The following is an 11,348-nucleotide window of genomic DNA, read 5'->3' on the forward strand; positions in this document are numbered from 1 at the left end:
AATCATCCGAGCCAGGGCTTTGTCAAGCCTGATCTTAAATACTTCAAAGGAAGGAGATTCCACCACCTCCCTAGTGCTTCACCACCCTCCTAGTGCTTCACCACCCTCCTAGTGCTTCACCACCCTCCTAGTGAAAAAGGTTTTCCTAATATCCAACCTAAACCTCCCCCACTGCAACTTGAGACCATTACTCCTTGTTCTGTCATCTGCTACCACTGAGAACAGTCTAGATCCATCCTCTTTGGAACCCCCTTTCAGGTAGTTGAAAGCAACTATCAAATCTCCCCTCATTCTTCTCTTCTGCAGACTAAACAATCCCAGTTCCCTCTGCCTCTCCTCATAAATCATGTGTTCCAGTCCCCTAATCATTTTTGTTGCCCTTCGCTGGACACTTTCCAATTTTTCCACACCCTTCTTGTAGTGTGGAGTCCAAAACTGGACACAGTACTCCAGATGAGACCTCACCAATGTCGAACAGAGGGGAACAATCACGTCCCTCAATCTGCTGGCAATGCCCCTACTTATACATCCCAAAATGCCATTGGCCTTCTTGGCAACAAGGGCACACTGTTGACTCATATCCAGCTTCTCATCCACTGTAACTCCTAGGTCCTTTTCTGCAGAACTGCTGCCGAGCCATTCGGTCCCTAGTCTGTAGCAGTGCATGGGATTCTTCCATCCTTAGTGCAGGACTCTGCACTTGTCCTTGTAGACCCTCATCTGGGTCTTTTAGCCCAATCCTCTAATTTGTCTAGGTCCCTCTGTATCCTATCCCTACCCTCCAGCGTATCTACCTCTCCTCCCAGTTTAGTGTCATCTGCAAACTTGCTGAGGGTGCAATCCATGCCATCCTCCAGATCATTAATGAAGATATTGAACATCCTGGGACCCACCCAGCTGCATCAATCTCAGATTTTTGTTAAGTACAGTTTGTGTGCTGGCCAGAAGGAGCTCGATGAAACAAATGGTGCCGTCTACTGGAGATGTGACATTATTACTCTTCTCTAATTATTGCATGGATGTAGGCAAAATGAGAAACTCATCACATTAATTCTGTGTGTGAAATGCGTGTTTTTTGGAGAACGCAATATGGTGGTCAAAATGCAAAAATTCTCTCAGTGAGCTGCCCTGGGCTGAGAGTAAACAGCTTCTCCGTGGGCACCACTGTGGCCTAAGTCTGATCCTCCTACGTAGACCCTCACGCTGGGGTTTATCACAGCACCTCAGGAGCCCAAAGGCTAGAAAGGACGCCATCAAGTCTTTGGAGCAAGAGGGTAAATGGCCAGGCCATTATGACAGAATGCAGAATAAACGTCCAAAGTCTAGAAACGCAGGGTGATTCTGGAGGCCCAAGCAGCTATGGCAATTATTACTTTTGCCAGCAAATCTTGTAAGACTCTCTCTCCTTAGTGTTGTCCCCCAATAAACAAACTGGGAACACTCAGTACCGTTTACTGAGAGAATTCAGGTTAACTTGATGAGTCGCTCTCCATTAAACATTCTGTAACATTGTAGTCGCTTTGTATTCTCACCCAACAGTGAAAAGCTTTTGATTTTTTTGACATGTAATTCCTTGGTTTTTCCCTTTTTCTTAGTAGAGTAAATCATTTTAAAAGCTGGAGTGCCCCAAACCACCCGCACTCAAGCTGTGTCTCTGGCACTCATTGCGCACAGCGCTGCATCCAAGTGCCCAGGCTTGGCTGCTCAGACCCAGACAGAGTTCTGTGAAACAAGCCTATGGCCGTGTACACACACAGAGACATCAGTCATCACCCGAGAGAGATGTGGGGACCATCAGCACAAGCCCATAGTGCCTCAGGCACAGGAATAATATTAGCTGTCAATAAGTAGCAGTCTCTTCTCCTCACTGGGACTTGCCCAAGAGGGCTCAAACACAGCAACCAGTGAATTACAAGTACATTAATACTGAGGGCAGCTCTAACTCGACTTCCCAGTAGAATGTCCCAGAGAGTGTTAGTCCACAGGACAACTTGGTCAACTCTTCTTTACACTTAAAAGAGAATTTTCTTTCCACTGTGTAAATACTAAAAACTCAGTATCCAATTGCTCCTGGTTATAGGGCAGGAGAGGGAACTAGTATGTGGTACTAGCATTATCATGGTGAACTGTTAGTGGAAAGCCAACTAAACAATTATGAAACCATTCACCATGGAGTCTTGGTGGGTCAAACTTATGGGGCAGCTACTGGAAGCAGCCTTTGCTCTAGCTGTATTACAGCTGAAAGCAAATCATTCAGCAAACCATGCCCCTTCCTACTGGCACCTTTTCTTTGTTGTCAAGGCACAGATCTGGTTTCTTTCACTCTCAGGCAGGAGTATCTGCTTATTTCTTTCAATGAATGTAGACATCATAGCTGTAACAGAAGGTGCGGAAATAGCTGTGCCGCATCACACTCCTGTTTCATCAGTTCCCTGCATTTGCTGTCAGTGCTTTTCGTGGGTGGAGTTTGGGGGGGCAGGGAGGGGCATTGCACCCCCCAAACTGCAAGCCGCAGGCAGGCAGCCTGAATGTGTAATATAATGAGTTCAGCAGAGGAGACAGGAGACTTCTCCCAGCTTGGGCCCCAGAGGCAGGGACTCAGAATTTTGTTTGGCTTTGTCTACACATTGGTGCTTGTCCTGGACAAAACTTTCGTCGTTCAGAGGTATTAAAAAACACACACACACACACCCTGAAAGACAAAAGTTTTGTCCAGGACAAGCACCAATGTGAACAGCGCTTTGTCGGCAGGAGCACTCTCCTGCTGACAATGCTAACGCCGCTTGTTGGGGGTGGAAGTTTTTTGTCAGCGGAAGAGCTCTCTCCTGCCGACAGACAGCAGCTACACTGCGTGCCTTTTAGCGGCACATCTGTAGCGGCACAGCCATGATGCTAAAAGCTGCGTAGTGTAGCCATAGCCTTTATAAACAGTGTGATTAATAGCTGATTAAGATAAGAAAGGGCTGTTAGGAGGTTTCCTGAAGTTAAATGATCTGTTCCAACCATGGTGAACTGCAAAAAGGAAGTAGCCTAAATGATAGAAAGTAATTGTAGATTTTTTTCTACAATTGTTTCAATTGTTGGATTCAAGAGGTAGTAACAAAGTTACGAATATCTTTTTTGAGAAGATCACTGATTTTTTAGACAAAGGAAATGCAGTAGATATAATCTACCTGGATTTCACTAAGGCGTTTGATACAGTTCCACATGAGAAATTGTTAGTTAAATTAGAGAAGATGAGGATTAATATGAGAATAGCACAGTGGATAAGGAACTGGTTGAAGGGGAGACTATAATGGCTCATACTGAATGGCGAACTGTCAGGCTGGAGGGAGGTTACTAGTGGAGTTCCTCAGGGATCAGTCTTGGGACTAATCTTATTTAACATTTTTATTACTGACCTTGGCACAAAAAGTGGGCATGTGCTAATAAAATTTGCAGATGACACAAAGTTGGGAGGTATTGCCAAGACACAGGAGGACCGGAATATCCTACAAGAAGATCTGGATGACCTCATAAACTGGAGTAATAGAAATGGGATGAAATTTAATAGTGCAAAGAGCAAGGTCATGCATTTAGGGACCAACAACAAAATTTTTTGCTATAAGCTGGGGACGTATCAGTGGGGAGTGACAGAGGAGGAGAAAGACCTGGGTGTAGTGGTTGATCACAGGATGACTCTGAGCCGTCAATGTGATGAGGCCGTGACAAAGGCTAACATGGTCCTGGGGTGCATTAGGGGAGGTATTTCCAGCAGAGCGAGGGAGGTGTTATTACCGGTATACCAGGCCCTGGTGAGAGCTCCCCTGGAGTGCAGGTCTGGGCGTCTCCCACGTTTAAGAAGGGTGGATTCCATGGGAGTTTTGCAGTTGACTCCACTGGGAACAGAGTGAGACTGATGAAGTTGATTCTTTTTCTCTAACCTGCTGGTTCCCTCTAGTTGCTGTCTGCAGAAATGGCATCAGGCGAGTAACATGCTCTTCGAGAGCAGCAGAGCTCCATGTTTCCCCATGCAGAATGGTCAGATTCAATCCAAATTAGCCCACATATAAGACACATTTATTTTAAATTATGGTAGGAAAAAAGCTTGTGTAAACTCACCGCAGAGTTACGAGGCGAAGCTTACTGCACCCAGTCAAACTCGTCAAGAAACCGCAGAGTCAGGTCCTGTTGTTGGCTATGTGGCGATAACCCTATTGACTCTATTCAGGTTGTACTCCTGGGACTGAGAATATAATTGGCCTCGTGATCACATCCTCAACTGGTGTAAAAGCTATAGACTTCCCTGGAGCTGGGTTGATTTACTCCAACTGAAGTCTACCGAGCTACTGCTGTCTGTGTTCCAGGCCTGAATCTGGTTTGCATTAGCTTGTCCGCTTCTTGAGCTGCATGGTGGATGGACTCTCTCCCTCTCACTGCCCTGTAGATAATGCAGTGTGTCTTCCTGCTCAAAGCCTTGGCTAGTTATAGTCTGCTGAAATTCTGCTTCGCAGACTGGCATACAGACAGGGCAACATCTCATTCACCTATGTATAAAACAGCATTTATAGAGCCACATTGGCTCACTGGCTTACACCCATCAAATATATCAGTCTCCTTGTGTAAGATCCCCAGTACACAAAGAAGTGATTATATTAGGGACCGAATGGCTAGGCAGCAGTTCTGCGGAAAAGGACCTGGGGTGACAGTGGACGAGAAGCTAGATATGAGTCAGCAGTGTGCCCTTGTTGCCAAGAAGGCCAATGGCATTTTGGGATGTATAAGTAGGGGCATAGCGAGCAGATCGAGGGACGTGATTGTCCCCCTCTATTGGACATTGGTGAGGCCTCATCTGGAGTACTGTGTCCAGTTTTGGGCCCCACACTACAAGAAGGATGTGGATAAATTGGAGAGAGTCCAGCAAAGGGCAACAAAAATGATTAGGGGTCTGGAACACATGACTTATGAGGAGAGGCTGAGGGAACTGGGATTGTTTAGTCTGCAGAAGAGAAGAATGAGGGGGGATTTGATAGCTGCTTTCAACTACCTGAGAGGTAGTTCCAGAGAGGATGGTTCTAGACTATTCTCAGTGGTGGAAGAGGATAGGACAAGGAGTAATGGTCTCAAGTTGCAGTGGGGGAGGTTCAGGTTGGATATTAGGAAAAACTTTTTCACTAGGAGGGTGGTGAAACACTGGAATGCGTTACCTAGGGAGGTGGTAGAATCTCCTTCCTTAGAAGTTTTTAAGGTCAGGCTTGACAAAGCCCTGGCTGGGATGATTTAGTTGGTGGTTGGTCCTGCTTTTGAGCAGGGGGTTGGACTAGATGACCTCATGAGGTCCCTTCCAACCCTGATATTCTATGATTCTATGATTCTAATCTCCTGGAGTCTCCAGAAATACTAGGGGTGAAATTCTGGCCCTATTAACTTCAGTAGGGCCAGGATTCCACCCAGGACATCTTTCTAAAAGACACTGGGCTTGATTCCGTAGCAAGGAAGAAAAATTCCCTCCACTGAGGGAATTGCTGGGGGGAATTCTCTGGCCTGTGCTAAGCAGGAGATCAGCCTAGATCAGGGGTGGGCAAACTAGCCCGTGGGCTATTGAATCCGGCCCGTGGGATTGCCACCGCCGTGGGCTCTGCACCGCTCTGGGAAGCAGCCGCACCACATCCCTGCAGCCCCTGGGGGTGGGGGTGGGGCGGCAGAGAGTGCCACACGCTGCTTGTGCCTGTGGGTACCTCCCCCAAAGCTCCCATTGGCCAGGAGTGGGGTATCATGGCCAATGGGAGCTTTGGGGGAGGTACCCACAGGCGAGGAAAACACGCGGAGCCCTGTGTGGCCCACCCCACCCCCAGGGGCCACAGGGACGTGGTGTGGCCGCTTCCTGGAGTGGCGCGGCGTGGGGCTGGGGCAGGTGCCGCTGCCACCCCGGAGCGCTCTAGGTAAGCGGCGCTGGGCCAGAGCCTGTACCTCTCCTGCACCCCGTCCCCCAACTCCCTGCCCTGAGCCCCCTGCTGCATCCCGTACCCTTCCTGAACCCCAACCCCCTGCCACACCCTGCACCCCAACTCCCTGCCCTGAACCCCCTGCCACTCCCCACACCCCTCCTGCACCCCAACTACCTGCCCTGAGCCCCCTGCCGCATCCCGCACCCCTCCTGAACCCCAACTCCCTGCCCTGAGCCCCCTACCATACCCCGCACCCCTCCTGCACCCCAACTCCCCGCCCTGAGCCCCCTGCTGCATCCCACACCCCTCCTGAACCCAACCCCCTGCCACACCCCGCACCCCTCCTGCACCCCAACTCCCCGCCCTGAGCCCCCTGCTGCATCCCGCACCCCTCCTGAACCCAACCCCCTGCCACACCCTGCACCCCAACTCCCTGCTCTGAACCCCCTGCCACACCCCACACCCCTCCTGCACCCCAACTACCTGCCCTGAACCCCCGCCACACCCCGCACTCCTCCTGCACCCCAACTACCTGCCCTGAGCCCCCTGCCGCATCCCGCACCCCTCCTGAACCCCAACTCCCTGCCCTGAACCCCCTACCATACCCCGCACCCCTCCTGCACCCCAACTCCCCGCCCTGAGCCCCCTGCTGCATCCCGCACCCCTCCTGAACCCAACCCCCTGCCACACCCTGCACCCCAACTCCCTGCTCTGAACCCCCTGCCACACCCCACACCCCTCCTGCACCCCAACTACCTGCCCTGAGCCCCCTGCCGCATCCCGCACCCCTCCTGAACCCCAACTCCCTGCCCTGAACCCCCTACCATACCCCGCACCCCTCCTGCACCCCAACTCCCCGCCCTGAGCCCCCTGCTGCATCCCGCACCCCTCCTGAACCCAACCCCCTGCCACACCCTGCACCCCAACTCCCTGCTCTGAAGCCCCTGCCACACCCCGCACCCCTCCTGCACCTCAACCCCCTGACCTGAGCCCCACCTGCACTCCACACCCCTCCTGCACCCTAACCCCCTTCCCTGAGCCTCCTCATATACTCCCCACCCCTCCTCTGCCCCAACCCCTTGCCCTGAGCCCTTCCTGCACACCGCACCCCCTCCCACACCCTGCACTCTGCCCCCGCACCCCAACCCCCTGCCCCAGCCCTGCAAGCAATTTCCCCACCCAGATGTGGCTCTCGGGCCAAAATGTTTGCCCACCTCTGGACTAGATGGTCTTAATGGTCCCTTCTGGCCCTAAGTAGAATGATCATAATATACATAGATGTTATTGGAGCCACAAAAACTGTTCTGGGAAGTGTTTGAGAGCCATGGGGATGGTCCAGACAGAGATGGCTGCGGGTGTGTTTCCTCCATTCAATAACTGTGGGTACTTTGCATCTTCTGGCTTCTTCATTAATACTCTCAATCGCCTGGTGGCCTCCTACCATTGTTCCCTGTAATAAGCCTGTTCACGCTCCCCTCTGCAAATTATGTATTTTAAAAGAATCTGTTCACGTGACTCTGTTTAGCACAGTCAGTCATTTCTGTGGGAATTTCACTCTGAGGCCTTCTTGTAATTTGATTTTTGCCATGAAGGGCTTTAATATGGGCTTTATATTTTGACATAATGTCAGGAGGTCTCCTCAGCCCTGTCATGTTATATTATTATTATTTTTGCTTGGGGAGGCCCAGAGGAAAATGTGAATAATGTAAAATGTGAATGCCCAAATCCTGCCTCCACGTGTATGTGTGGGGCTCTCAGTGAAGTCAATAGGAACCACGTGTGGACATCACACAGCCCACTGTGCTGTTTGACAACTCTGGGCCAGAATTTTCAAAAGAACTCAGCTCCTACACACACAACCAAAACAATGGGCAGATTTTCAAAAGCAGTCAGCATCAACCTGCATAGCTCTTCAGAAAGTCGGGTCACCTATTCTGGTGCCTAAGGGAGAATGAAGCCCTCTTGAAATTTCTGGCCCAGGCATGGAAAGGAACTGCCTATTCATGGAGTGCAGGAGAGTTAACTATAACTTCAGCAGCTGGAGGGAAGATTGACAGGCTACCTCTGCCTTGCAGATGCTCAATATAAACTGCTGAGTACTTGTGAAAGCAGTTGCAGTGTTGCCACTCTAGTGATTTTATTGAGAGTCTTTGGACATCCAGTGTTTTCTTTAAAGCCCCAGATTTTGGAGTCATGTGATTAGGTCTGGATCTGTTCCTTTTGTGGTTTCTTTAAAAAAAAACAACATACATTTCTAGTTTTGCAGACAGCATCTTGAAAGTGTGTGCCCTAAACTGGAAGATGAATATAGAACCAAAAATACATTATTTAAAATCCCATGATTGTCTTAAGGGCCTGGCTCTCGTGACTTTTGAGTGCTTGGGGTTGGTAATACTGCAGCTCTATGCTCCCCCAAAACATTGCAAACTGTGGCCTCCGTTCAGGAAAGCACATAAATATATCCTTATATCTAGTCTTATTCAGGGCAACACTTATGCCTGTGTTTTAATCCCACTGACTTCAACAGGATGTAAGCACATGGTTAAAATTAAGCACGGACTAAGTGCTTTCTTGAATTGAGCTCTATGTGTTTTTAAATAGTTGTAGCTCTGTGATGTGGGGAATACAACACCTTGCTGAGAATTCTTCACAGATACGGGGGTGGGGTTAGTGGGAAGGCTGAGGGGGTGACATTTCATGAGGCTTTACGAGTTAATCATTGTTTTAGTCCATGTATAACACTGTGTCATAAGAGTTCTTCTCTCCACGGATAGTGTTAGTGAAAACAGTTCAAATAATAATTCTGGTCTTTTTAAAAGTAAGTGGCTGCCATAAAATCTGTAGTTTTCAGACTTGAATGGCCTATTTCTAAAATACTTAGGACTGATTCTGATCTCATTCATGCTGGTTGTACATTAGCAGAATTCTACTGCTTTTAACTGAGGTTAACCAGCAGAATTCTACTAGTTTAACCTGATTTGCACCAGTGTAAGTGGGAGAAGTAGCCAGTCCCAAGAGTGAAGAAAATAATATAAATTGATTTATATTTTTTTGGTCGGGGGGAACCTAATGTTGAACTAGAATGTCCCCAAAGGCCTGGCATTTTTATTTAGCAGCGCTTGGAGCAACATGACGCATAGGACATATTACAAGCTCTGTGATCCAATGACCTTCTGTGATCCAATGACCTCCAGTTTATACACCTTCACCCTTCGTTGCCTCAAGGGAAAGGGAAAAGCTTGTCATGGCACATTAGCGTGAAAGCTGTGCCTGGAAGTGGCTCCAGGGAGAATTACAACCATGGAGCTTTCTTTACAAAATAGCCCTTGAAATAGCTCCCTGGGAGGAGAGAGTTAGAACTCTTCTCTTGTGAAGAAAGGGAAATAATATATTGATATGATTTTTTTTTCTCTGAAGCATTTAGGGCTAGATTCACCCAAACAGCCTCCAGAAGTTGGAAGTTATGGCGGCCTGCCAGTGCCAGCATGGGCTGTTGCCTTCCTGGACCTCCCATGCTGAGGTTTAAGCTCCTTTTGCTGGGGAAGGTGGCTCAGGGTATGCACTGAAGCCCTGATCCAAGCCTATTGAAGTCAGTGGAAAGACCATGGCTGACTTCAGTGAGCTTTGGATCAAGACCTAAGGCCCTAATTCGGCAAAACATGTGCTGAAGTCCCATTTGCTTTACATTACCCCCTTCAGTAGTAGTGCTGGTGGGACTTATGCATCAGCATAAGAGCTTTGCCAAGTTGGGCCTAAGTCAACACATCCCTTGGCCATACTGCCTGTGGCCCTGCATGGCGAGCAACACCTGCCTTTTTGGATCTGCACTGGCTCCCTATTGCCCCCTCCAATCTAGTTGAGGGGAGACTGTAACCAGTTCCCAGCTGCCCTCTGTAAGGGGAAGGGGTTTTTTCCAGGGATGATGCCGGAAGGAATTGGCCTGGACTCTAGGCTGAATTTGAGCCCCCGTCAGCACTGTAGAGGGGAGGTCTGAAACTGCAAATGCACTTTCTGAAAGTCTGTAGTGAGACAAAGCTGTAGATGGTATCTGAGAAATCCCTTGTTTTGGTGACAATCCAAATGGGCCAGGGTGTATCAAATCCGCGTATTGCATCTGTGTGCCCATGTCTGTGACAGCCCGTACTCCTGACAACATGGGTGAATGGTGAACACTACAGACAGTTTCTCCAGCTCTTCCTAGCTCCCAGTTTGGATGCAGCAGGTATTCTTGGAAATGACACAGTTCTCACACCAGACTTGGAAAGGAAGCATGTGCAGTCTTGGGACTCACCATTCTAGGAAAGATGTTAGGAGGAAAATATGAAGATGCAAGGAAGGGTAACTAGAATGGGGACTGAACTGGAGGGTAGGGAGCTAACTTTTAGAGTTCTCTAGAAAAGAAGGCTCAGGACATGCATGATCGAAGCAGTGACATCCTGCCAGTAACTTAACACATAGCTCCTGCAAAAATGTTCCTCTTTTTTGATAAACTCCACATATCAGGGGTGGATGTGCTGCAGAGGGGAGTGAGGCTTTGTGGTATGTGTTCCTTGCTTTCCCCATTTAAACAAAACCACTTGCTCATAACCATAACCAAGGAATGAGACAACTCCACTTGGCAAACTTACCCAAAGCTGCATTTGGGTAGAAGTATTTCTCTGTTGTTCCTGAAAGGTATGCCGGCAGCACTGCAGTGTGTTAACTTGTGTCACTTTCGAGGAGGGAAAAGACCTTGGGGTGCAGCCTGGGGCTTCCTCCCTCTCCTACAACAATTTGTTGAGTACCTGCTATTCAGTGCAAACTCCTCCATCCCAGAGGAGAGTGCTGCCTTCTTCAGGGTCTTCTGGAACCCTGGCAGGTTCATTGTCTCTGGCAGAGAAGGTTCAGCTGTGCCCAGCCAGGGGGTTAACTCCCCCACAGGTTGGGAATTCACCCCATGTGGGAGAATGTTAATGACCGGCTCCCAGGAGTCTATAATAGCTAGAAGTGAGGGGAAACTAGGCTGCTATTTAGATCTGGACTACTGTGTTCCTTGAATACAAATATCAAGTGGATCTGAATATCCATCTCAGCCTCTCCATTCTTTCTCAATGTGCCCACCTCCCCAATCTTCACAGCACCCTCTCCCTCCAGAAGGCCCCATATTCCCTACCCTCCAAACTTGGGTTGTACTCTGGGAAGGGGGTGGCCATTCTCGCCACATCTCCAGTGTCTTTGTGGGGAACTAGTGGTCACCTCTTTGGAGGGAAGAGAGTAGGGTGACTCCCCCTTGAATTCCAAGTATATTCGCTGCAGGGATGTGACCCATCCCCATTCTTCTGCAACCTGACCAGGAAACTCCTGGCCTGCACTGGCTGTAAAGTCTGGGTCTAACACAGTGCACTCGGCCGCTGTCAGCATCAGAAATCCTAATGATGCTTG

Source organism: Eretmochelys imbricata, chromosome 5, assembly GCF_965152235.1.
Source record: "Eretmochelys imbricata isolate rEreImb1 chromosome 5, rEreImb1.hap1, whole genome shotgun sequence".
NCBI classification, from domain to species: domain Eukaryota; kingdom Metazoa; phylum Chordata; order Testudines; family Cheloniidae; genus Eretmochelys; species Eretmochelys imbricata.